Source organism: Corvus hawaiiensis, chromosome 5, assembly GCF_020740725.1.
Source record: "Corvus hawaiiensis isolate bCorHaw1 chromosome 5, bCorHaw1.pri.cur, whole genome shotgun sequence".
In the NCBI taxonomy this organism is placed as follows: domain Eukaryota; kingdom Metazoa; phylum Chordata; class Aves; order Passeriformes; family Corvidae; genus Corvus; species Corvus hawaiiensis.
This window is the reverse complement of record NC_063217.1, coordinates 4,051,338-4,079,060: the sequence shown is the minus strand read 5'-3', so window position 1 is coordinate 4,079,060 and position 27,723 is coordinate 4,051,338. Positions and strand designations below refer to the sequence as shown.

Here is a 27,723-nt window from a genome sequence, read left to right as displayed (position 1 = left end):
CAGTTGTATTTCCATGTAAGGGCTCAAGTGACACTGGAGCTTTCCTGTTGAGGCGTCTGTCATCAGCAGAGCCCATTAATGGAATTACAGCTACCTTGTGCCCAGCTGAGGTGGTATTTCTGTAAACAAGCATTTACACAATTGAGTGCAGAACTTCACCCTTCACATCAGTACTTTCACTCCTCTAGAAAGAATCCTGTTCGACCTGCAGCACAAAAAGCCTGATACAATGCATTATATCAATCACTGGCACTACAGGTAAAAAGGAAAACCAGCAGCGTTGTAATAGCCACAAAGGCAGGAAAATCTGGTGTTCACATCAGCAGCATTGTTTGAGCCTGCCCCTGTTTATGCTCCTCATCTACCTGGCACTCCAAAACACACACACCACTCACTGCAATCTTGACAAGTCCAACATTTTTCAGGAATACATGCCAAGGTAATGTGTAACATACGCATTAAATATCCAGGCTGATAGAGCTGTGCTGTAGCATCGGCTGCTGTGGTATCTGGATTTCTACAGTAACAGGGGGGTTGAAACGTATCTATCCTGGTGAAGTATGAACTAACTTCGAATTCAGCAAACAGAAGCTTCAAAAGGCTGGAATTGTCCGAAGCACACTCGCAATCAAATAAATGCTCCACAGGAGAGAAACACAACCACCAGCTGACAGAGCATCACCTTAGAAAGAACCCAGGCATCACACGCAGCCAGAGAGATGCGAGGGAGGGCATTCACCCCTCCAACCTCCAGAGAAGGAAGCGCCTGCCACCTCACGCTACACCCCACTGTAAAGAGGTATAGAAGTTTCTTTCCCAAAGCCCTGGCGCATGGATGTTCCCCTGAGCATCCCCAACGCCACCTCCCAGATGGGCACGGCAGCCAGGCAAGTCTGGCAGCTCCCCACCACCACCATGGCCGAGCGAAACTTCTTCCACTCCAAGAAGCCCCACAACGAGACACTTTGGCTGCCGTCACCTTCCAGTCAACATCCCCACGGCTCCTCGCCATCCCCGGCGCTCCACGCAAAGACAAAGCCACGCTTTAAACTTTCGCTCCTCGCCACCGGAGCAGATCCTCTGCTGGGAGCTGGCACCTCTCGGGCTGGGTGCTGGCTGGGATGTGCAGCGGGTGCTTGGGAAGGTCTCAGACCCTGGCAGAGGCCTAGAGGGAAGGGATGGAGGAGGTGCCCGCAGCCCCCTCCCCACCGCCCAGCCCCGCTCCCCGCGACCCTTCCCCGCCGGCTCCCGGCTCACACAATCGGAGCAGCAGCTACTGCAAAGCACAGGGACGCACAGGGGGATGGATAAAAGGGAGGAAGGAGCCTCTGACGCCTGAAGAAAGGAGAATAATTTAAAACAAGACCCCCCCCCCCAAAAAAAAAAAAAATACTTAAGATAATACGGAGCCAGGTTTCACCTGAAAGTGATGGTGGGTAAATAGATGAATAAGTGAAACAACACACCTTTGACCCTCTCTTTTCTTCCCTAAATCTAATCCCCCTCTTCCCATAATACACGCACTACAAAATGACCATTAATTCAAATCCATTCTTTACAGGAGGGGGGATTATCTCTGTGACCGACTCTGTCTCTTTCCCTCTCCCGGTCTTTTACTGCGCGAGAATTGAAATTGCATTAAAAAAAAAAAAAAAAACGGAAAAGCGGGGGGGAAAAAAAAGGCAAGATTATTATATCTGTAGGGTGCGAAATGTGGGCACGGGGAGAGGGAGCCTGGGGGATGGGGAGGAGTGGAGAAAGGTGGCTAAGGAGAGAAGAAAGGAAAGGAGGACCAGGAAGCGCAGGGAAGGATGAGGGGAAGGCGAGATAAGGGGGAAGGAGGATAAGGAAAGAAGGTTGAAAGGAAGGAGGTCGGGAGGAAGGATGAAAGGGAGGAAGGGATGAGGGGAAGAAAGGAAGATGCTTTGCCCTGGCCTCACCTCAGCTCGGTGGGTGGGGGTGGGAGAATCTCTCGTCGTCGTCGCCGCCGCCGCCGCCTCCTCCGCCGCCGCCTCCTCCTCCCCAGCAGCGCCGGTCACTGACGGGCCGGGTGTGCGGCGCGGCTCCGTCGCCCGGTCCCCGCCTCCCGCTCACCTCGCTCCCTCCTCCCGCCGCCGGCCCGAGCCGCGCTCGCTCGGCTCTGAGCGGAGCCGGGCGCTGCCGCCGCGGCCGCCCCGCCACAGCCACGGGGGGAGGAGGCGGCAGCGCGCCTGCGCCGCCGGGCGCTGCCGACGAGGGAGGGAGGGATGGACCCGCTGCCGCTCCCGGCTCCGGGGCCGGCTGTGAGTATGGAGCGGGCACGGCTGCGGCAGGTGGGGAGCTGAGAGCGGGGCGCGGGCGCTGCGGGACCGAGGGACGCGGTCCCGGCACGGGCGGTGCGCAGGGCGCGTCCCGTGCGGGCGGTGCGGAGCGGGAGGCGGAGGGGCGGCACGGGAGCGATGGAGACAGGCTGTTTACGAGAGCGTGTTGTGACAGCACAAGGGGAATGGGCTCAGATTGAAAGAGAGTGGGTTTGGATTAGACAATAGGAAGAAATTCCTCCCTGTGAGGATGGTGAGGCCCTGGCACAGGGTGCCCAGAGAAGCTGTGGCTGCCCCATCCCTGGAATTGTCCAAGGCCAGCTTGGATGGGGCTTGGAGCAGCCTGATCTAGTGGAAGGTGTCCCTGCCTATGGCAAGGGGTGGAACGAGATGGGCTTCGGGGTCCCCTTCCAGCCCAAACCATTCCGTGATTCTGTGAAGGCAGTGCCAGCAGCGGGATCTCCCCAGGCACAGCCGGGTGGCCCAGGGACAGCGCTGGGAGCTGTGGCAGCAGGGCTGGAACAAGGAGCTGGACGCATTCTCTAGGTGCGTTCCTGTGATGGTCCCATGCGCTGCCTCAGGTGCCTCGCAGGGGGAGATCGCTGTGTTCTGGATGTACCGTCAGGACTGATTGCAAGAGCTTCGGTTTTTCTGTTCCCTTAAACAACGAAAACTTTGTGTATGTCTTTCTTACTTGAGTGTTCGGCAGCCCTGCCTGACAGGAGGGTGCAGCCCGGTGAGGGTCGGGCTCTGCTCCCACGCAATCAGCGACAGGATGACAGGCCACAGCCTTAAGATGCACCAGGGGACGTTCAGGTTGGACATTAGGAGGGATTTCTTCACAGAAGGGGTGACTAGACATTGGGATGGACTGTCCTGGGAGATGGTGGAGTCACTGTCCCTGGAGGTGTTTAAGGAAAGACTGAACGTGGCACTCAGTGCCACGGTGGTGCTGGGTTGGACTCGGTAATTTCTGAGGTCTTTTCCAACCGAACAGATTCTGTGATTTGCTGATGCTGTGCACCAAATGCCAGCGTTTGGTCCTCCCTGCAAAGCCTTGCACTTTCATTTTCCCCCTATTTCAACTGTATTGCTCATCTTACCAACCTTTTTATTTTTCGCTACGCTGGCAGCACCTTCTGCTGTCTCTTTTGGACAGAACGTGCTGCCACCATCCCGCTCCAAAACCACTGAGCCCAAAGTCCCGTAAACCCCAGTGGCGAAGGATCCCTGTGGAGTGTGGGTGTCGCGAAGGGACTTTGGCGTTCCGAGGCAGTGCAAATCCCACTGACGTTCTGTTGTTCCAGGCATCCTTTGCACCTCTTGTGGCATCCATCTGCTTCCCTGGCTTCTACGTAAACTCACAGGCAACAAGGAGGGGAGAGGGAGGAGTCCTCCCACGCTTTTACCTTTGCTTGACAGTTTTAGGCTTGCAGGGATCTTGCCAAAGCAATTGCCCTGCCTCAGCCTGTATGGGAACGATGTTAGTGGTACAGGTGTCTGTTAGGCCTCAAGTAGAGGCAGCAGTTTCCAGTCTTTTTCTTCTCTCTTCCTATATAAAAATATAGTCAGTATCTATATTCATGCTTACAGTGAGTAAGTGAGGAGCGGAGCTGCATAGGAGCCTTCTCTCAGGGATTGAAGCACGGAAAAAAAAATTCTTAGGCAAGAACTCATTTAAATATGAATTTAAATGTGACCAGGTGCTTCATGGCACATACTTGGTGCAGCTATGTAGCTGGAAGTTGTCGCAGTCAGTAGTGTATAGAATACTTTGAATTATTTTAACCTCCCAGTGCCAAGTGTAAACAGAGACCATGCTAGGCTGACCTCCCCTTTATGATGAGATGTAGATTTTTGGTGCAAGGCAAACTGGACATTTATTTTGTGTCTTTAATAGGCTCCCAGGTGGCATCAAATTCCTTTTCTAGGTACTCTTCTTGTCTTTCCCACCGGAAACTGTTACCTACAGACCTTTTGTTTCTTGCCTACATTTTTGTAATCCAAATGTTTTGGGTTGCTGGTTCTTCTAGGTAGGGGCAGTGCCTTCCTTTGGAACTGGCTAGTGTGTTGTGAATATTAATAGCAACAAGGAATGTTCCCAAATAGAACATGGTGAATTACCTACTGCTTTATCACCGTGCATTACTGTGCTAATTGAATGTCAGCTAAATGTCTGAGGCAGGCATCTGACTGAAATGAGCATGAGCTATAGTGTACGTGTAAGACCACAAATAATAAATAAGCATGATTATGAAAAATAGTATTTCTCCCCTTTGCCAGTAGCAAGGCTTCAAATACATCTCTTGTAAATTTGAACCTAAGGACTCATTCAGCTGGTTTTGTATGTTTTTGTTTAAAGTGTGTCAATTTAAGAAATAAGTGAGATTACTTACCTAGTCCAGATTACTTTTGTCTGAGACAGAAGACATGGATTGCTGGACTGATGCTAAGAGATTTCCCAGAATGCCATAAAGAAATCTGAACATCTGGAAGAGCTGTAGGAACTTATTTTTTTCATGGTCCTGAAAGAGGCTCTGTCATTTCTTTCTTTCCTTTAGGTTATTAACTGATTTTTGAAATCACCTTTATTTTTTTATCACTGTCTCAATGAAAAGGAAGAAAACTGAATTTGTTGCCACTGTTTACTAAAATCTGAGATAAGATGCTAAGCTGCTCAGTGAGTGAATGTGGCTCATACCAGCCAAGGGAGGCCAACTGACAGCTCCAAACAAATGCTTTTGACTCCATGAGATCTCCCACTGCCAACATGCAGCTACAAAGAGAGCAGAAATATCATCAAACCATCGGAAATATTGGGCACCTGGATTAGCAAGACAGACAAAAGGAGTATTCTGCTTAAGGGAAATATGCATTGATGCTTTTTATTGGTTTTTTTAGTTCTGTGTCAACTGTGGAACTGTCTGTCACGATACAGAACCCAGTTATTAAGTGGATTTTGTGCAAGGTGAACCCTCTGACTGTGCCCATTCACCTCATTTAGGTGGAGTAGTCCTTACCTATGGAAAAGCCATCAGGGAAGGAGTGGGATCATTGTTGAAACACACTAATGCAGGACCTGGATCTGTAAGGCCAGAGTGACCAACCAGAAGGTGGATGCACAGGAGAATCCAGGGTGTCTCGTGAGCTTTGCAGGATGGCAAGGATGGCAAGGATGCCATGGCAAGGATGAGCATTTAGTGTATTCCTCTTGGAAGAACTCAGAGTGTGTGGTCCCTGGGATAACAAGGGAAGGAAATCAAGGGGGGGGTGGGGGGGGGGGTTAAGTTTCTCTGCTCAGGGAACTCTACATTGGGAGTTGTGGTTTTACAGGTAGATTGATTGTTGCTTCTGAGGGTATCACTCAGCAAATTTCAGCACACAGCAGTCCTAGTTCTCAAATACTAATTTATAGTTTGTTGATGCACAGACAGATCTGAACTTGACTTTCTGAATCATCCTTTGAATTTATTTTTTCTTTAATAACAACATTAGATAGGAGGTACATTGACATGATGTAGTGTAGTGTAAATAATTTTCTTCTGCGTATTACTAAAATCCAGCAAGTACGGGTTTTCTCCATAAAATGACATGTTACATGTGTTGGCTGACAAAGTTACTTTGATAACGGGGATAACAATCCAAAACTTTTATCTTTTCCAGCATACCAGAGGAATTTATGTTGAGGATAGATCTAAAATAAAACTGAGCATATTTATAAATACAACCACAATAATATTTCTTAATGCTAATTCTAGCTTTTTGTCTTTTTTATTTTTTTTCTTTTTAATGTAGCAATCAATTTTTTCTCCTTTTTTCCTCACATTTGGCTTAACTGGAAATTTATCTTTTTCTATAATATCTGTCACATCATTTATCTCTTTTTTTCCTCTGTTTTCTTGTATTTTCCTTGCATCCAAGTACTGTACAATACCAGCTTCTTCAGTTAGACTTAATATTTGACATGTTTTCAGTCCTACAATAGCTTAGTCTGTTTCTCGAAGTATTGCAGACTGTGTTTTTATCTCTACATCTAGCTCGTGTGAGAATACCACAGCAGGAATTACCCCCCTTTCCCCAGCATAAAGTCTTAGCGTTGTGTCTGTGTACACAGAAAAAAACCCTCCACACCATTTACTCATCTCTAGATTGTAGTTCTAGTTGTAGAACTTTCTTCTACACCAAGAGAGATTATTGCTGAAAATAATTTTGACTGTTTGCTTCAAGAACATGAACTTTTTTGAGTTCTTACGCCTTCTGTTATTATCTCAATACCTCTGTGTCTAAATGGACTTTCTTCACCACCTAATCCTGAATGCCTGTTCCTATTTAGTGAAAAAGAGAATTTTGGGGAACAGGGAAACTAAGATGTAGTGAGGGTTTTTAATGAAAAGAATCAGTTAACTAATATCTAAGAGGGAGAAATTGAGGAGGAGCTATCTCATAGGCAATTCAAACAGACTTTGAAAGCTGCAGGTAGAACTTGGAATACTTAAAGCTTCTTTTAGGCTCAGTGGTCTTTAAAGACAAACCAGCTTGTTGCTTTAATGTAGATAGTTGCCTACCTGTGCTGAAGGGAAATTGTCAGCAGCTCTCAAAAGATCTTTCAGTGCCTTGTATAAGACGTTGTCTTTTGGACTTGACTGAGTGCACATAAATACCCAGGGATTGACTAAAATCTCTCCCCATCCCTGAGTACATTTGGGTATCTGTATTTCAGCTTGGGTGTGTCATTTTTGACACATTTACTTGAACACTGGGTTGCAAATATTTCCTGCTTCTCCTGTGCAGTGAGACACTTTGGTGCTGGGTATCAGCACGAGAGCACAGTGGAGCCTTCACAGCCTGCAGGTCATTTAAACTGGATGTTGTATGGAGAGTCACTTGCAAGGTGGGTTGTGACACAGAGGCCCCTGCCTGCTGTGCCCTCTGCCTCCCCTTTATCTGGCTCACAAGAACCTGCCAGGCAGAGCATCCAGGAACTTACCCTGCCTCAGACCCCTGCAGCGACTTGCAGGCAAGCAGCAGATGCAGTTTGTTTGGAAAAAAACACAGAGGGTCTGTCTGTCCACCTTTTTATGCCAGAGAGGATGGGGCAGATACCTTCACTGCTTTCAGAAAGCTGACTTTCAAAATTCAGAAAAAATTCACCTGCTCTTTGCTGGTGTTGGACTTACATCAATGCCCACCATAGCAGGCTGTTAAAAGGCCTTTTCCTTAAGTGGTTCTTTCTCAAAACCATAGGATCAGGTTTCAAATTTTGTTAAAATTTTCTTTTGAACTTCAGTTGATGCCACCAGTTATCAGAGCAGGGGGTTGTGTGTTTATGGAGATCATCTCTCACCCTTTTATTGCAAGAAGGGCACTTTGCAGTAGGTTCATTGGGTCTCTGTGTTTTGAAGGGGGGTAGAGAAGAGTTAAAGAGTTTGAAGGGGGATAAAGAAAGGTTTAGAAGTTTTGCATGTATTCAGAGAATGTGACATAAATTTTGGAATATGCCATAACTTCTCTTTCTCACATTTATAAAATGAGTGTGTTCAAGATTGAGACTCAGGAAAATGTATCTTCTCCGCTCTCCTTGAATAACTGACTTGACTTCTTTAAAGCTGCCTCAGTTTCTCTACCTCAGGGCTTTCTTAATTGTACATACATCAGAAAAAATAATTCTGTATCTCTCCTTAAAGCTCTTCTTTCCTACAAACCCCTTGCTCAGACAAGCAGCTCTTAGACAGAGTGCTGCTTTCCATGTTGACCGCCACCTTCGAGCTGTGTGTCTCCCATCTGTTGTTTGTAAACACTTCATGCCTTGTGCTGCTGATGTTGTTAGCTCCTTGGAAAACAAGTTCTATTTTCTTATGTTTGCACACTGCATCGAAACAACAGGAAATCTGTCCATGACTGGGAAGCCCACGCGATGCCAGAATAGGTTTTTCTTGCTGGGGATCTCAATTAAGGAAGCTTGTCAGAGGTAAACAATGATGATGCAAGCTGTAAATCAGTGTAGTTCATCTGTGCACAGAATTTGTGTTCAGGGAGTCTTGTCCAGGGGGGAGAGCAAGGCGAGGGAGACACCAGAGGAGGAGGGAGCTGGGCTCAGTGTGTGAGAAGGGACAGGAGGTGGCAGAGGAACGAGGCAGAAGGTGCACAGATTAAGAACTGTGGGGTGTATTTTTGGCTCATGCCTTTGCAGAAGTAGTTAAAAGTTGTCTCCTGGAACTTCTCTGTCCCTAGAATCCCGTTCTTTTCCCAGCCAAAGAAAAGCATAGGGAGAAGGATTAATATCCAGGTCTTAGTACCTGTCACAAAATAAGATTGACTTCAGAATCGTCAGTCTGAGGAGCAGAAGGGTTTCTGTGCTGCCATGGCTGCACATCCAGTTCATGAAGTATTCTGTTCTTGAAGGAAACAACCAATGGATTTGCTTCACTTCAGGGAAATCACTGCCCTCAAACCTTCTGCTTTTTCATTATTACATCCTGTTGTGCTTTCTGCACATAGGAGATGGGATGGAAAGCTGCTCATCCACTGCCTGCTCATCCAAGTGAAAATTGCTGGATTCCTCAGAATCCCAGTACTGTTCTTCAGTATCATAGAAATTTGATCTAAATTTTGATCCTTTCTTAGGCCTTATTGTACAAACTCCTGTTGCCTTTATGAGACCTGTAGTGGACAGAACATGACAGGGATTATTTATATCTGACATATGTATATATTTATATATACATTGCATCTTGGTAGTCTAGAGGTAACAAGGTGTAGAACAAGAAACTTGTTTTAGAAGCTTTTCTTCTTGTTTTTAATTTCTGGTTTGCACCACATTAATGATTCTCTGTGCTTAATTAAGGGTTAAAGCAGATGGCTGTGATATATTGTTTACTAAACAGTTTTTGATGAGAAGAAATGCAATCAAATGTATTTTCTATCTTGTGGGCACAGAGCAGTGATCAAGATTTGGTTTAGTTACAATGATGTTTACAGGAATTATTTCCCATGTCTTGAAGAATGTAAACTTCCTAATTCCCTTTTTTTTCTCTTGACAGAAACCCAAGATGATGCATCTTTCCAGTAACTCCTGTAAAAATGCACAAGAGACTTTGAACTAAAATATGGCCTGAAGAAAATTAATGAAGTTGTTAATAGTCTGCATCACAAATGAAAAGACTGTGGATGATTCTGGTCTTTTCCTTCAGGCCTTGAGGAGTCATGAAAATGAAAGAAAGCTAATTTTTCTAATGGAGCAGGTTCTGTAAGTAAAAAAAAAAAAGAGGAAAAAATCAAGAAAAAAACTAAAATACAGACATCTGATGATAAGAGCTGCTGCTGGTGGTGACCAGTGTTTTGTAAGCTGGAATTTTCTTGAATCTTAATGGACCTTTTGACCTAATTTACAGAGTCTTTCTTGTTAATTAACTTTTTTGGAAAGGTCAAACCTTTTTTTTCTGCTAAAGGTCATGTGCTTCAACTGAGAAATAGTTTCTTATCTACAGAACAATACAGCAACATAAAATTCAGGTGTTTTTTTATTCTGAACATATTAATGAATCACGAGCAATAAGCCTGGAGTATTTCACACCCTTTTGCCCTTTCCACGTTAAATAATCCCTTTTTGTGTTTGTCTGTGTCAATGATCACAGGGTCATGCAGTTACCCAGCAGCAGGCTCATCCACTGGAGCCTGGAGATGGATGTCATTTCACACAGAAGGGAAATGACATTCCAAAAACCCACGTGGACCTGGTAATTGTGAGAGAAGTGTGAGAAGAATGCCCCGTGTAAAGCAAGGGTGCCACGTTTAGATAAAAACTTTGATTTCAGTATCAGAAATGCTGTGAATGTTTCAGTTGAATTTTGCAGGTTTTTTACTTCTGAAAATGGTTGCTCCTCTTGGTCATTCAGGTCATGTGTTACCTGAGGGCTTACAGGCCTTACATAAAGCACACCTCAAATGGGAATGGCTCTGCAGGAATATTGGCATTTTCAAATCATTCTTCCTATTTGGATGAAAGCTGAATGAACTGTCCCTTACAAAAAACTAAAGCAAGAAAACAGAAAATGCTTTTTTGTTAAACTGGTGAACCTGCTCAGAACTATTGGAGGGAAACATTGCAAACTAGAGTGGTCATAGGATTTGTAATAATGTGTTAGGGGGAGAAAACTACCACTATCCTAACTTGGGAATTTCTCTGAGAGGAAACTAGGATCCATTCCACTTCACAATTTCTTCATGCAAACTACGTAAAATATTTTATAAAACCTGAGTGATTTCCATAACAGAATTTTGGCAGTTTAAATCAAAACATGTTGCTATGACAGTTCCTACAAATCTTTTAGCTTTGTTTTGTATTATAATTATGTCAAAATGGAGCCATTTCTGTCCAAACAAAAATTTTCCAGGCTTTTTAAAAATATTTTTTATTTGCCAAAGTCAAGGTGAAAGCTAATTTCAAACGCTCTAAGTTACATCTGCATAACCATAAACCACAAGGACATAGCTTTAGTCTTATAAATAAGTAATGTCATTAGATACAATATTCTTAGTTTAATTGACTTTGTTGGCTGCTCTGTATAACAGTGATTGAAAAATAAAAGACATTTAACGTCGGTGAAACCTTTTCTAGTGGTTTCTGAAGTGGAAGTCAATAAGCACAAGCCATTGCCAGAAAATGTTACCAGTTTTGGGGTTTGTTTCAGTAGTAGAATGCTAAGTGAAGTCTAAGTGGGTACAGGGTACTGCATCTAGTCCTTTGTAAATAAAAATCAGGTGAACTCTGAAAAGCAAAGATATAAAAATAGCACAGATTTGTCATGCAGACATCATTGATGAAACCCCACATAAGGAACTCATTTCATTTTCTGCAGGTGAACCACTGTAAGTAAAAAAAGTGTCTTTTTATAGGGGATATTTACCAAATTCGCAGTTGAGTCTTTTCCTTCAGAGGTATTGAAAGGACTGGGTATTTTCAGATTTTGGATTGTTTTACATCAGAAGACCAGAAGTGTAAGTTGGAGAAGGAGTTGCCAAAGGTAGACTTCACTTGTGCAGGGCAATAAAATTTAACTGAATTACAGTTAAAGCAATTTCTTGAATTAAAATTCATATATATTCCTCCCTTAAATTAACCCAGATGTGTCCTATACATGAGTAAGCATGGATTTAATCACAGATTATCAACTGATGGTATCTCCTCAGAGGGGCTGACATCTGTGTTGCTTTGTGCTGTGGTCTCTCAAAATGTGGTTCAAGAACTACACCATGGCAGAAATAAACACTTGAATTTTGTCAGGAAATTAGAAATCATTTGATTAGTGGCAGTTTGTTTTCTGGTGAAGTTGCTGAGAAAGAAGGAAAAGGGAATATCCCAAAGCAAAGAGCAACATGTGCAGAGACCACACTGAAATAAAAGCAACAGAGGGTGGAATATTCTGAAAAAGCATCTGGAAAAGAACTGATTTAAGATCAAGAAGATGAGGAACTGCAGGAGCCAGTGGTACCTATATTTTTTCAGCACATGGTGAAAGGCTTTATCCTCAAAGAAATAGAACACTGACTTTTCTCTTGGTCTTTTCTACCCCAAGCCATGGAGCTGTCTCAGAGACATAAAAAGCAGTTGAGAATGGAAGAGAAAGGTGGTCAATAGAACTATGATGAGATGTTAGGCAGTCCTATGAAAAGTGATTCTAATCATGAAATATGAGAAGAACTCCTGGTTTGGGGTTTTTTTCTCTATTCAAGCTCTAGCTAACTTCACTCTTTCCTCCCCTGTGCACACTGACATTAATACAACTTCTGCAGTTGACTTGGAGGACCAAGATACACTTATTTTATACTTTTATTTTAATGCTCCAGTGTTTTTTTCCTGTTAGCAGGTTATAAATGCATTTGGGTTTGGGAGAGTTTGGAGTAATAGGGAGTAAAATGGAGAGTGCTCCTGGGAAATTGCTTATTTATATAAAGCTGATGAGAAAACAAGTGTTTTATGGGAGGGCCCTGACTCTCTTAAAGGAGATTTGGCTCGAGGACAGGGTACTTGCTGGAGCTCACATTTAGGTGTGTCTGTTACTGCTTTGTGTTGTGAGTTGAAAAACAAAAGTGTGTCAGGTGCTTTTTATTATGTAATTTTTTCTCTTAATTGTCAGCATGTGTTGGGAGCATACAGACTCATTCTGTGAGCTTGTATGTCCAGAGAGTTCTGCTGTCACTGAGCCATCAGACAATCAGCTGGGTTCTAGATGTGGAAAATACATGTAAAAACTGGGAGTCAGCACATGTAACACACCTTGTTTCAAGGCTCAACAGGTGTAAATGCACCAATAAAAAAGACATGGGTATTATGAATATCTGTAGTTGCTACACTAGGTATGATCACATTTGAGGGAGCAGAGTCATAGAAATAAGAGAAAAAGACAAAACAAAGATGTTCCAGAAGATATGGAAAGAAAAACAAAAAATTTACGCTTCAGTGTCTGATTTTCTGAAGGTGAGTGGCCAATACAGGCCATCCCACAAGGTGCTCAACTGTGTGTTGCTGATAATTTCTCAACTTACCTAACAGTAAAACACTGTCAGAGTAGTTCAAATCTGTGATTTATTTGACATTGTAAATGGTTTAAAAATCTTACTAATGATTTAAGAAAAAGATGTGCAAACAAGCAGAAAAAAATGAGCATTATCTAAAAGTAAATGTGGGTGTGGTGCCTTGACCCATTTAGAATATTAAGAAGTACGCTGCATTACAGTACTGAATATATATTTTCATTATGTATTGAGTGGCCAAAAATATCTTAAGAGCCTTTTAAGGTAATGTATAATAACATCTCTTCCCCAAAAGTGGGTCAAGGCTTACATAGTCTGCATTTACAACGTGGGTCCCTCTTAAAAGGAAAATCCCAGTGGTACAGAAGGAGCTAACACAGCAAAAGGGCCCAAATCCTGTATTTTGTGATATCCTTTGACCTTGGTCTGCCTAAACCCAGAGCAACAGCCACAGGATGTGGTCTAGTATATATTAATGACAAATTATCTTGAGCTCTTTGTCTTCAGGGCTGCAGAAGTGCAATGATGATGATGATGCTGCTGTGTACTGGCTCCTTGGTTTGCCTCCTGATAAAAACTCCCTGTTTCCCATTACAACAGCAACAGGAGCCTCTGGTGATGAGATGGAGGCTCCAGGTTACTGCCCACAGCACAGGGTTGTGTAAGAATAAAGGAATAATGTGCTCTGAATGTGACATAACAAAGCACCTAACAGGATTAGCAGTGGTGAAAAGGGAAGGAGTGAGCAAGAGTTTTGCCACAAGATCCTCCATTTGTTAAGATCTTAATTGTTGTGCCTGTTATGAGTTGCACTGAATCATAAAGTTGTAAATTACAAGGTAATTGGCTGAGTTACAGCTGCATGGACATCAGATATGGGTTGAAACTGTAAAAGTAAGATACTGAGCAAATGAGCTTAAATAATACCCTGTTAAACATCTCAGCTCTCCCTTTCAGTTTTTTTCCAAACAGGAAAAGTTTCAAGAGTGTTTTCTTAGTAGGCAAACATTCAGGTATTCCAAGACATTCTATTACACTGAGGACATTTACTTTAAATCTTTTTTCGCTGTAAGGTGACAGTGGTTATCTCTTGAAAAATTGCCTAATCTCTTCTGTGTTTTATCTCCAGATTCCCTCTGAAAACTCTATCATTATAAATTGTAATGAAACTCAACAAGTGACCAGAATAGTAATTGGCAGAAGACTTGGCATCTTCAAAATGGGACTTGGATGCTTAGATAGATGTGGTGGAACAGAGCTGAACTGCCCTTCATGTAAGTTCAGAGCAGTCCTGGTAGGTGTTAGGTTACATAATACACCCATTAAACGTGGCTCATCTGGGAAGACAAGGGGGAAACATTTTAATGAGTCAATCTAAATTGCTGAAGTAAATGACCATAATGATAGAGACTTGGAAAATTATGTGTGCTTAGATGTGGGACTGCAGCACAGCAGAGGAGGTGCTGGCTCTGGCTGTCACACAGGCCTCCTGCATGCTGGCTCAGATGTGCCTTCCGAGCCTTCTGTGCCTTTACATTTCATCCTAGAACCACTTCAGTGTCAGTGAAATGGAAATTGGAGATGCCATCTTCCAGTGCTGAAGGGAAAAGTGGACTGCAGACCAGCAGACTACAGTTTCAGGCAATAAATGGTTTCCAAGCTCTTCACTTCTCATGCCAAACAGGAGGTCTGGGCACTGCTTACCCTCCCCTCCTGCTCAGTGAACAAGAAGGTTCCAGCAAATGCAATAAAATTAGGTTCCTAATTCCCTCTCCTTTAAGTTAGTCTGCAACAATATCACTCTGTTAGGAGCTCTGTCTGACAATCAGGTGTCAACTTAAGGCACCCAAATTCTTTATCACCTCTTCTCTTGCCAAATTCATCATTGTCCTGTAACATCAAATAGAAAAAACCCAATGCTGGTGAGGATTAGAGACATAATTTTTTGCACCACAAATTTAAAGAGAGGGAAGAAAAACCTTTCAGCCATAGATTTTCCTGTACTTACAAGAATTGACTCAAAATTATTTAAGTATGAGAGACTGAAATAGTCAAGGTATTGCAGCTTTTCTGGGAAAGCTCATTTTAATGGACCTCCATATTCAGCTATGCACAGAATAAGCTCCTCTATGAATAGCATTACAAGACGTACCTTTCTGTGGATTTCTGTCCTCTATTTTCTATACATTCTCCTCAAAATCTTAAAGTATCTCCAGCTTTTGTTGTGCCAGGTTTTTGACCCCCTCACTGCAAGAAATGAGCACATGCTACACAAAGCTTGGCTTTGCCAGTTGCCCTGCTAATACACATATGCTGCCAGACCAGCTGGCTCTTGGCAAACAGCAGAGGAAAATGTCAGGTTCTTTCCTGTCCCTTGCTATGAGGAGAGCACAAAACTATCCCCAAACAGCACAGTGCAACCAGACTCCTGTGACTCAGTTTAGCTTCAATAATCTCCAGTATAGTAAAAAATTAACAAGAGGGTCAGATGTATATAGTAAAAGAAACAAACCCGTTGCTCTTAATTCCTAATGCGAAATTTGAATTTTGTGGTTTTAAGTTTTCCCCATCCTAATCCAAGTGGTGTTACACAACTGATGAACTGTCTTCAGAGCATTTTTTTTTCTTCTGTCAATAAAAGTGTATTTATTTCTTACCAATGAGAAATGAAGGGCCAAACCATCAGATGGGAGGAAGCTGTGTTACTCAATTCAAATGAGATTTATATCTGGCACTGGCTGGTTCTGGTCTGCTTACCTGCTTGTGTGAAAGGAAAGAAATCCTCCTACCTGATTTTGTCAGGACTATCTCATTAGGGATCAAATTAACCTCCTCCTCCACCATTCACATTTGGGAGTTCTTAGCCAAATCAGGCCCATCAGCAAAGTGAGAGGGTTGTGGAATAGAGGGAGAATTGTGCTCTGACATTTTTGGGGGGTCATGCACAGTTGTGGGATGAGCAAGGATGGATGTTACTCCTGGATTGATTGTGGTTTGTAAACCTGGGAGAGAAAATGTGTTGAAAATGTTTGCTGGGGGAAAAAAAGAAAGAGGAATGTTCTTGCTCCTGTGGACTGGCTGGGCTGCACAAAACACCCAGGATAAATGTGGCTGTTGAGCAGGCAGTGACACCACATGAAAAGAGCTTTAGCAAGGGAACAAAAGCGATACTGTTTTATCTTTACTGCTGATTAAAGTCTGTAAGTACTGTAGCTACAAAATTATGCACATTTTAAACAAAAGCGTGCACCATGTCACAAGCAAGAAAAACAAGTCACAGGGTGCAAGGCAAAGCTTTCCTCTGAGGCACTGCTGGTTAATCAGTCCCTCTCCCACAGTGGCTGCAGTGTCATCTGAGCTGGGGACTCGCTGCTCTGTGCCAAGCAGTTGCTATAATACAGCTGTTTAACACTTCCCCATAATACAGCTGTTTAACACTTCCCTGTGCTCAGCTGAACCACCATAAATACTGAGCCTGGGGCAGACAGAAGGGTTTTTAACTGGTAATACCTTCAGTGAAAGATAGGTTCATCCCAAAATACCTTACCAGACCCTACACCCCCTCCAGAGAGTAAAAACACCCCCAAACCCAGAAGGCCAGACATTAAAAGAAAAAAATTAAACCAATCAAAATAATCAATGGCATCCTGTGAAAGAAAGTCACTCTGGAGAAAGGATTTAATATAGCAAAAAAAATCAGTCATAGTTTTAAACAGGTACTACATAACAGATAAGGAGGTCTGGAGAAACTCTGGAGAGGTTTGCTCAGTGTTAAATGATGATGGGACATCTGTACATTCCATCCCTCACTGATTATGTGAAAGAATACTTGATTCGGCAAATTATAGAGAGGCTTAACTCTTGAGCTTTTACAGAGGGGGAAAAAAAAAAGAACAGCTTATACGGCCTTGAAAATATGCAATTTTTCTTTTGTGTACACAATCAAATTTATGTACAGCTTTTTTTGTGTGTGTACAAGGCTGTTTCATTAAAAATATCAGTTGTTCTCCTACAATGAAGAGCTTTCAAATATGCCAAGGAAATGTGTTTTATTTTTAAAAAATCATTTAATTGAAGATGCAAAGGCAGATTCAGATCCTACATATAAAAGGCTTGAGATTTTACACTGCCAAACTCAAACCTGTTCTTATAGCTGTAGTCCCAACTTCAATTCCAAACCATTTTTCCTTCCTCAGGTTCATGCAGAACAATCTGTAACACTGACCCTCAGTGAGTCTTTTCCAACCTGATCCATTTCATATTGCTCTGTTCATGTTTATTAACCCTTCAAAAAGCACCTTTCTTCACTCTGTTTCTACCAAAGCAATTAGAGGATGACATCTGGCCACAGAAACCCTGCTAGGACAGGCAACCACAAAGTGCCACCTAATTTTGTGAGTTTTCAGTCTCATCCACAAAATAACAATGATTCTGAATTTTAAGCTGTTATAGAATCATGGAATGGTTTGGGTTGGAAAGGATCATAAAGACCAGCTAAATCCAACCCTCTGCCATGGGCAGGGACACCTTCCACTATCCCAGATTGCTCCAACCCCCGTCCAACCTGGCCTTGGACACTGCCAGGGGGGGCAGCCACAGCTTCTCTGGGCACCCTGTGCCAGGGCCACCCTCACAGGGAAGAACTTATTCCCAATATCCCATCTAACCCTCCTCTTTGTCAGTTTAAGTTATCCCACAGCCAAATCTTTAGACATGAGCCAAAAGTCAGTTCTAGCCCAAGAATCACTGATTGTGTCTCTAGAAGCTGCTTCCTTAAATCTCTTCAAGATCCAAAGTCTGATTGGTCTTTGCTCAAGCTGACATTAAATTGTGTTGCTTGAAATTCCCTTTCAATCTGAATAAAGGGGCAAGGGGCAAGGTTGTAGCAAAGGCATTTTGGGGAGCCTCAAAAGAGCATCACCTCAAAGCAATTGCCAGCTGTTTTTTCCACTCTACCATGTTCAAAGTTCAAGACAAAAGTTCCTTTGAGAGCTTTCCAAAATGCACAGCTAAGCAAGAAATGTCATTCACTCAAGCCATCACCAAAATGTTTCTAATTACATCCCTGACTAATTACATTACTGTATCCCTCTTAAATAGTGGTTTTAAAAGTACAACACTTGGCTCAAAATTGATTCATTATTTTTAGGCAATTCTTCCTATCAGCTTGAACCAACAGTGTTTCTTCGAGTGATAAGTTTTCACACAGAAGTGCTGATTATAGTCCCAAACCTGCAAAGTGCTGCAGGATCAGAGGGGGAAGGGATAATAAAAATATTAAAAAAACAGTGGACTGGATCATTTCATAATTCAGCTAGGAATAATTAGTGCAGTTATTTTATATGATATCCTAAGGATATACTGAAACTCTCTGTCCTTTGTGTGATACCAGAAAAGGACACTGCAGATCCCAATCGAAAATAGGCCAGAAATTTGAGATCATTCCTCCCCACCAGCATTTCTGCCACTGTATCGGACATTTCCGTAGAGCTGGAAGTCCCAAGTCTCCAGAAGTTGTCGTACATTTCACTTGAGGAGCATCAGAGACACAGCTAATGTTGTGCCATTATCTTTTGTTTCTTAAATAATTTGGCTCTGATGGTATGAAGAAGCCAACCATCCCTGGAAGGGTTCAAGGCCAGGCTGGATGGGGCTTGGAGCAACCTGGGGTAGTGGAAGGAGTCCCTGCCCATGGCAGGGGTTGGAATGAGATGATTTTTAAGGGCCATTCCAACCCAAACCATTTTTGATTGCACCACAGCTTAAAATTCAGGATCATTGTTATTTTGTGGATAAGACTGCAAACTCACAAAATTAGGTGGCCGTTTGTAGTTGCCTGTTCTGGTGGCACAACTACAACTTGTTCTGTTTGGTTTTCTCTCCCACACTCATCTCCCAACAGCAACCACATGCAGTCAACTCAATATTCCCCAAGTAATTGCACACTGGTGGCCCAGAGGGTTTGGGAGCTGTTTAAAACACACTAAACATACCAAAAAGGTGAATTTTCCTGGCCATACCTTCTCCAACATTTTTCAGACACTTAAACTGACACCTTAACTAAATTTTCTGATGTTTAGTGTCTTGCTAAAGGCCTAAACTAATGGGTGTAGATAAATCCTTGAAGGAATACCTCATCTCTTGCCAACATTCTTGGCAAAATTTATGTTCTTGTTAATAGTTTTGTACTTAGACATTAAACAACCCTTAAGTGCTCCCACTTGGCTGAATAAATAAGGTTTTTATTCATGTGAATATTTCTGTTAAGCATATTTGTTGAGAGATACCTGACCCAAACTGAAATCTGGAAAGGACAGGACAAATAGACAAATTCCATCCTTTCCTGGCATTTGGTTTGCACCATGAATAAAAAATCCACACCAAAAGGCCCAAACATTTATGTGGCAGGTGTTGCACAAGCGCTAAATGGAGGCATCATTGCCCAGCAGACTTTACAGATTAAGACAAAAGCACATGAAACTGGACATGAAATCTGAATTTGCACATAAATGAGCATAGCAAAGTATTAAAAGATTTTGTGGTCCATTTATGTCTCTGAGCATGCAAAATCTTTCCTATCAAATCTTTTTGATGAAAACGAAAAGAAGCTGAATCATATCAAGCAAGATATGTGCATAATATTAAAAAAAAAATGACAAAGCTGTAAAGGATCATTTCAAACTAAAAGGAGTGTTTAAAAAGTCAAATTTCTTTATAATAAAAATAGAGTTTAAGAAACAATTTGAATTACTTTGTTTAAGGTCAAACAAATACCCTTTCAAGTCAAAATAATTTAATCTTTCTTTTCATTTTCTAGGCTGACTAGAAATTAAAGTAAAATGAATTATCAAAAGAAAATATTCCAGTCCACAGACAATAACAAAAATGAAGTGAGGTAATTAGGCATTTCTAGTATTTTTGTTACTGTTAATGCAGGGTAGCAGTTGGAAGTAAGCAAGTAGCAAATGGAAAATGTGAGTAGATTACATGAGAGATATGAGCTGTAAACCAGGATTTAAAGAAAGATAAGGTAACAGCTCTTTGGATTTTAATATGGAACTTCTGTGTTTGAAGAGCAGTCCAAGGCACAGTATGGAGATCCAGGATAAACCGACAGCTGGACAGAAAAGTTTGAGATATTGGGAAAGGTCAGAGTCCCAAGGGGTTAATGGATCAAAAATCTGGAGCTGGGAACTGCTGGGGTCTAGGCACAAGGCTGAGAAGCCACTCTTTGCTGGAGAGGTGCAGTGGAGGCTGCAGCTGAGCCATCCTGATTTGGGAAACTGCCCCAGATTTGTGGGTTGGGCTCTTCTCAAAACCAGTGAGCAACAGGACAAGAGGAAACCGCCTCAGGTTGTACCAGGGTGGTTTTAGATTGGATACTGAAGAAAATTTCTTCATGGAAAGGGCTGTCCAGCCCTGGCACAGCTGCCCAGGGCAGTGGTGGAGTCCCCATCCCTGGAGGGATTTAAAAGCCGTGTGGATGTGGCACTTGGGGACATGGGTCAGTGGTGGCCTGGGCAGTGCTGGGTTAAGGGTTGAACTCAGTGATCTTAGAGGGCTTTTCCTACCTAAATGATTCTATATAAGAAGTACAAATACAAAATGTCATGGATATAAACGTGCTTCATTTGTTTTCCTCATTTTCTCATCCAGTTTTCCTGTCAAAAGCCCCAGTGGCATTAGGCCCCCCCTGGGTGGTACATAAGGCACAAGGTCTCAGCACACTTTTCAAAGTAGTTCTTATTTGCTAGAGGGGAGAAAATTTTTAAAAACCTTATTTCCAGGACTTATTTCTGTGCTACCTGAAATCTACAGTGTAATCTGTTTTTTCCCATTGCCACCAAGGTCACACCTATGTGGAAAAAAGCCTCGATTAAGAGGCTCTTTTACTTCCCATATTTCAGATGTTCAGAGTTAAGCATTGTTTTGCTTTGTGTGGACAAAGATTATAGTGTTCAAAAGCCACGTTCACCCCTAGATAATTTATTTGTCTTTATTGCAGTAAATTTGTATATTGATCTTTATTACAGTATCATCTAACAGGTTGTTTAGCATCCACACTGTCATGCAGGGCTCTGCACAGCTATGAGAGAAGAATGCAGAGTAGGTATTATAGCATTCAGGAAACAATATATTTATATTTTTACACATAGAATTTAGGTTTATATATAATAGAGAATTATATATGTCTGAAAAAGGAATTTTCCTGGTATCCCAGTGACTGTAAGAGTTAGAAAATATATTCCTTGGTTGGTGGGGTGTTTTTTCCTTATTCCCCTTTCACTAAATTTATTTTTTTCTCTCTTACAATAACTTTTTTGACAATTTTCTCAGAATTTTTCTGCCTATTTAACACCTCTAATTTTTTTTTTTTTTTTTTAATAATCTCACATTTCTTAGGATTTGGAAGGATGTCATAATAGCCAAGCAGCCATGCTGTTTTCTTTGGCCATTTCAATGAAGAAAAATACACTGTGACATAATAAATAGACATAGCAGAAAAATTAAGTCCTATTTCTCAGAAGAACATATAAAAGTGAGCCTATACATATAGGCTTAAGTCATATAAATGACTTGATGCATATTTTTATTTTAGTATCTGCAGGAAGATGGATCCCAGCCCATTAAAACTAAAATTTCCAGAAAGACAGGCACTCTGATGTATCATCTGTCAAGGTAAAGGGACTAAGAACCTCTAGCTGACTGATATGATGGATTTTCACTTTCCTACTTGCTTTAAGAAGGAAGAAAGTGTGGAGCTGAACAGCTGGTAACATTTGCTAAAAGATTATGGTGCTGAGATTCTGATTTAAATTTGACTTTTTGGTCGTAAACACATGAACAACACATGAAATGTTCTTATTTCTTAACATATTTTCACTTGAAAAGAGTGATTCAACTGCTTCCTATATAAAACCTATATGGGATTAAAGAGCAAAGAGGTCTCCAACTGAAAAAAAGACATGCATTTCCTGTAAAAGGAAGTCATGCAAGAGGCTCCAAGCTTTCTTTAGGGTAGCTGCTACCACCTTCTGTAAGACTGTTGAAACACATGTAAATGAGAAGAAAGTTTAAAAGTATATATATAGAAATATTTGGCAATATAATGAGATTCTTCCCTACATTGTCCCCTTTAGGCTTAGAGCTACAAGAGCCTTTCCTGGTGTACATGGCAGAAAAACCATGTGAAAATATCTCTGGCTACTCCACCATATGATGTAAATTTGGAAATATTTTAGAAATGATGTGAAACGAGCCCACACACTGTCACAACTACTGTTAGCACCTCTTGTACGTGCAAATAAAGAGAGTAGCCTGGGGTATTTGCAGCCTTTGACCAAGCAGGATGTAAACTCTGCGAGCTATTTTGGCAAATTTTAGACTAAAATATTGGCTCACTAAAGCCAGAGCAAGACCAGCAAACTGGTTCAGTTAAAAGCAAACCAATCAATCAATCAAGCCATAGTGTTTCCCAAACTTTGTCATCAGATGTTGTCTATCAAAAAGCCACCCAGAACTGAAAAGCTGAAGCAGCATGTGAAACTCTGATAAAAATAAATTACAGAATCATTTAGGTGGAAAAGACATCTAAGATCATAGGGGAAGATTGTTTTTGTGGTTTTATGAGAAGAGACTGTAAACAAAATGTGAACATGATCCATCAGAACTCTGTAAAACTCAAATAAAATCTGGATTATAACTGGGGTAAGTGATCAGACAGGACCCCTACACCATTTATCAACAAGAGCTTTCAGTGATAAAAAATAATAGCAACAGAAGACTGATTTCACAGAGTATTCTGAACCACTTGGTGAGGTGGCCTGATTTAAGCTACAGAAACTTGAATAAAACCAGGGAAAATCACACAAATGGGAACAGAAAATATGTCAGATATTTCAGATATGAAACCACGCCTTGAACAGTAGAGAGCCTGAAAGAGTGTTTGGATTTATAGAGGTCTGGAAAGGCTTCTTTACAGCCGAAGACTAAACAATACTGATTTGTTTAGTTTATCTGAGAAAAGATTATGATTAAGTCACCTTCTAATCTATAAGTAGGAACATGGAGAGCAGACTTCTGGTAATGGAAAGCTCTTTAATCTGGCTGATGGAAGGATGGCAAAAGCCAATGGACAAAATCACCTGAATCGTTTTGGAAATGAAACACACCTTGTGAAACCATGGGGGTTCTGTACAACAAATTACTAAAGCAGCTTATTGATTCCCCATCATTTCAAGTCTTCAGGGATGTTTTTCTAAAAGAGTCCTAATGCTGTTAAAAGTTACAGCCTCCATGCGAGAAGTGCTCTGTGAAAGTGCATGAACTGCACCAAGTTCAAATTAAGTGAACATTTTGGTGTCTTCTGAGCTTATAAATCTTCAATATTAGGCCGTGATCATGCACGTCTGTAGCTTCTGAGATGAGTTGTGTTGTCCTTTGGGGAAAATGAAAGTTGATAATTCTATTATTTTCTTTTCCCTTTCATTTCATGGCATCTCCCAGTCTGGCTGGTTGGTTTGTGCCTGCTGGAAGGGAGAGATGGTGTTAATTAATGCTTCCCAAACATATGTTTCTGGGCTTCATTTTGTGTACTCTCAGGCTCAGTTTAAAGGCATAGAAAGGCACAAAATTAATTCCTGGGCATGGGACAGCGATAGGGGATACACGTCACAAAGTCACCCCAAGACAACACTACAGCTCACAGATTCTAAGAATTCATATCTTGTGTCCATCATTCTCCCACACACATCACTTGTTCTTTTTTTTTTTTTTTTGGGTTGTGCCTGATATTTTTAAGAAATCCAGAAAACTTCCTACAGAGTAGCAGCACCTAAATACTCCTATAATCTTAATTTCTGTGATATGTTGGGTTTTCTCTGCTTCTATTGCTGCAGCTGAAGATTTGGATGTGGTTTTAAAAGTTTCAGGTGGGACAAATCTCTGTGGGAATATTACAGGATATTGCTAGGAATATATACTGACAGTCAGATCAGTTTATTGAGCAAGAGGGAAGAATTTAACAGCATTTTCTAATACCTGTAAATTATAGTTGGTTTGTTTAGTAAAAAGAAAATGAAGATAGGCTGATTTCACACAGCAAAGCAAATGCAGAGATCAAGCTATGAAGTGGGTGTGTGGAGGGTGTCTTAAGTTGTGCTCATCAAACACTGGAAGACTTGAGCAGAGGTTTTGTAGCAGAAATGTTCAGTCCTAGTAAATAGAATTGGTGAGAAGTGATTTTTGACAAATAATGCAGGAACTGGCAGTAATTTTAACGAACAGTTCTGCTGGCAAGGAGTGACTCACTCCAGCACAGTAAAGGCTTTGTTGTTAAAAGTACTTACATTAGGAGCCTGAAATCATCCCAGACATAATGGCCCACTTTGAAAGAGCAGGAAACATTAAACAGATTGGCCAATCCAGGGAAAATAATCATAGGAAAATTTATTGAAAGGCAGTTCACCAAATAGCATATCCTGCAGTTAAATCCAGTGGGTTTTGCTCTCCTCATACCAAGACTCCAGCCTGTGATTCCAACTCAACAGCATGACTCTATAAAATAGGTCTTTCCAAGACCGTAAAACTAGGAGAGATTTTGGAGCAAGGACTGCATAAAGATAGAATCAACAATTAAATCCTTGTTCTGCAAAGAGGAGGGAAACCAGTACAGCACCAGCATGATTCATCCTCCTTAACTTCAGCCATCCAAAAGGTAGGTGTTGGATCAAAGTTAGTCATTCCTTTTTTGTCAGTTGTGGAGGAAGATGTACCCTGCCTGCTTCAGATAACTTTGGGAACTGCTATTTAGAAAGACTTCCCTCTCTCCATTGCCATGGAGGATAGCCAGGAGAACAGCCAGCAGAAAGCAACATCTTCCAACCTAAATCTAGACAGGACTGCTCTAAGTTGCTCAGAGAAGCTGTGGCTGCCCTGGATTCCTGGAAGTGTCCAAGGCCAGGTTGGACAGTGTTTGGAGCAACTTGGGACAGTGGAAGGTGTCCCTGCCCATGGCAGGGGGGGTGGCATGAGATGGCCTTTAGGGTCCCTTCCAACTCAAACCATTCTGTGATTCTAAGAAGTCCCTTTGTAAGGCCCACCCTGTGCTGAAACCAAGGCTCTGTAATTCACTCTCTTCAAGGTACATGCACAAAGGTGTGTTGGTTTCAGTGCATACACAAGGTTCAATACAATAAATAGAAGAGGAATCAAGGGATAGCCAGAGGCAAAGCAAAATTAACCCCAAGACCTCAGAAATCACACTTGGCATGTTCAGGCTATAGAAAAAATAAAACCTTCAAACCCCCCACCTTCATAATCACAGTGAATCGAGACAAGGTGAAAAACTGTGTTCAAACGAGGTGATTTAACCAATACACTGTCCCAGTTGCTGAGGGTTCAGGGGAAAAAAAAAAAAAAGTAAAAATCAGCAAAGAAAGTATAAAAAAGGAATGAAAGAGAAATCCAGATTGGCATCAGATTAGACTGTCATGGGAAAGAAACGGGAAAAATATGGCATCACTGAGATATCCCTGGAAGTCTTTAGAAGCCACATACATGGGACTTGGGGATGTGGTTTAGAGGTGGCCTGGGCAGTGCTGGGGAAATTGTTGGACTTGATGATCTTAGAAGGTTTTTCCAACCTAAATGATTCTGGGATTTCCCTTTTTAACATCTCTCTGCTTTAGAATGATTTACTGCAGGGTTTGTATTGATTTACAATTATTAGACAGTTATTGTAATTTATGTTGATAAAGCAATAAGGGAGTACTGAAAATATTTATTAAATATGAGAAACTTTGTAGCACTTGAACATTAATCAAAGTTGATCATCTACAATATATGTGCTAATAATCCATTAGTGAATATTTAACCTGCAAACACGATGAAAAAACTGACAGATTACCTCTTTCAGGAACAGAGAGACTTTGTGGGAATTTTGAATTATTTAAATTGTGACACAGCAGAGGATTTAGGAGTGGGAAGCAATTTTACTGTGTGATTTTCTTTTTTAGTTGCTGAGTTCCTGATAAAAAGAGTGATGGAACTAATTTTGTTTCTTGTTGATTTAAACATTAGCAACCCCGGGGTTTGCAAAAACCTTGAAGATAGTTGTAAGGGTGAGTCAGATACTCTATTGTATAATGGAATCATTGGCCTTCTTTGACTTCAGTGCAGAAAGCATAATAAAAAAAGAAAAGCCCCAAGGAACTCAGGCTTCTCAGCACTTGGTTGCAGATGTCAGAGAAAGAAGTATTAGGGGTCAGTTTAGCATTTGCATAAGTGACCTGATTAATTGGAGATTAAATGATCGTTTGTTCAGCAAGTGGTGCAGAAGGCTGGGCACGCTTCCCTGACCAGCTGAGCCAGGCTTTGCTAGGCACAGCTCCAGGCTAGGGGACACTTCTCATGCCCGCCCTGTCCTTGGAAAGGTGGAGAGGTGCTGGAAGGGACACTGCCTGGAAAAGAGTTAATCCATTAACGCCTCCTGGTTGATTAATTTTCTGCTTCAACTCATTTTAATTCTCATTCTGCTGATTGTTTCCTTTCAGGGAGGCCCTTTATGGAAAGGTTATCAGCTTCTTGGAAGGGCATAGCAAAGCCTCCAAGCACAAACCTAGCCCACTTTTCCAAATAAACAGCTGCAGACAAGTCCTGGCTTCATTGATGGGAATGGAAAATTTCAGAGAAGCGCAGAATGGTTGGGCTTGGAAGGAACCTCTGAAGATCATTTAGTCCAACCACTCCACTCGAGAAGGTTTTGAATATCTCCAAAGAAAGAGCTTCCACAACCTCCCCAGGCAGTCTGTTCCAGTGCTGTCACTCTCACAGGAAAAATGTTTTCCTTCATATTTAGGTGGAACTTCCCATGCGTCGGTGTGTCCCCACTGCCCATTGTCCTGCGGCTGAGCACCACAGAAGAGACTCTGGCCCCTTCCTCTTGACACCTGCCATTGAGATATTTGTGTGCATTGATAAATCCCCTCTCAGTTGTCTCTTCTTGGGGCCCCAGCTCCCTCAGCCTTCCACTGTAAGGGAGATGCTCCCATCCCCTCATCATCATTGCAGTCTCCACTGGACCCTCTCCAGAAGCTCCCTGTCCCTCTTGTCCTGAGGAGCCCAGAACTGCACACAGCCCTCCAGATGTGCCTAACCCGAGGGCTGAGCAGAGGGGCAGGATCACCTCCCTTAACCTGCTGGCAATTCTGTAATAAATCCCAGGATCCTGTTGGCCTTCTTGGCACAAAGACCCACTGCTTGTCATGGACACTTGTTGTCCACCACGACCGCCAGGTCCTTCTCCCCAGAGCTGCTCCATCAGGTCACCCCCAGCTGTGCTGGTGCCTGTGCTGGTTGTTCCCCCCTGGGTGCAGGACACTGCATTTGCCTTTTGAATTTCAGAGCTTTCCTAAAATTCAGGACTTTTTTTTTTTTTTCCCCTGAAAAAGGAATCAAGCACCAATTACTTTTCTGATAACTTTCCACTGGTAAAATAAATAAAAAAGTACCCGATATTTGTAAGGCATTATTTTACTCCTTTAAATATCACAGAATTCTAAAATGGTTTGGCTTGGAAGGGACCTTGAAGATCACCCAGTTCCAACCCCCTTGCCATGGGCAGGGACACCTTCCACTATCCCAAGTTGCTCCAAGCCCTGTCCAACCCAGCTTGGACACTGGCAGGGATCCAGGGGCAGCCACAGCTTCTCTGGACAGCCTGTGCCAGGGCCTCCCTCCCCTCATAGGGAAGGATTTCTGGTGCCCAGGGTTATTCTTCCCCAGGTGCAGGACCCTGCATTTGCCTTTCTTGAGTTTCACTGGGTTTCTCTTCAGCCAACTCTCCAAACTGTTCAGGTCCCACAACCCTCAGGTGGATCAGCCACTCCTC

The 27,723-nt window shown here is 42.2% G+C and overlaps 1 protein-coding gene and 1 long non-coding RNA gene across 2 annotated transcripts in view; one reads left to right on the top strand and one right to left on the bottom strand.

Moving 5' to 3' along the window:
* CTNNA2 (catenin alpha 2) overlaps positions 1-2,023 on the bottom strand; it is a 462,414-nt gene extending 460,391 nt beyond the window's left edge. Inside the window, exon 1 of the mRNA XM_048304875.1 lies at positions 1,941-2,023. The gene's annotated coding sequence lies outside the window, so the exon portion shown is untranslated. The remainder of the gene's footprint in view (positions 1-1,940) is intronic.
* A 140-nt stretch (positions 2,024-2,163) lies between these two features.
* On the top strand, positions 2,164-27,400 carry LOC125326525. Its single transcript, XR_007203875.1, has 3 exons — positions 2,164-2,312; positions 9,341-14,107; positions 26,387-27,400. It is a non-coding gene; the product is annotated as an uncharacterized LOC125326525 (long non-coding RNA).
* The last annotated feature ends 323 nt before the right edge of the window (positions 27,401-27,723 follow it).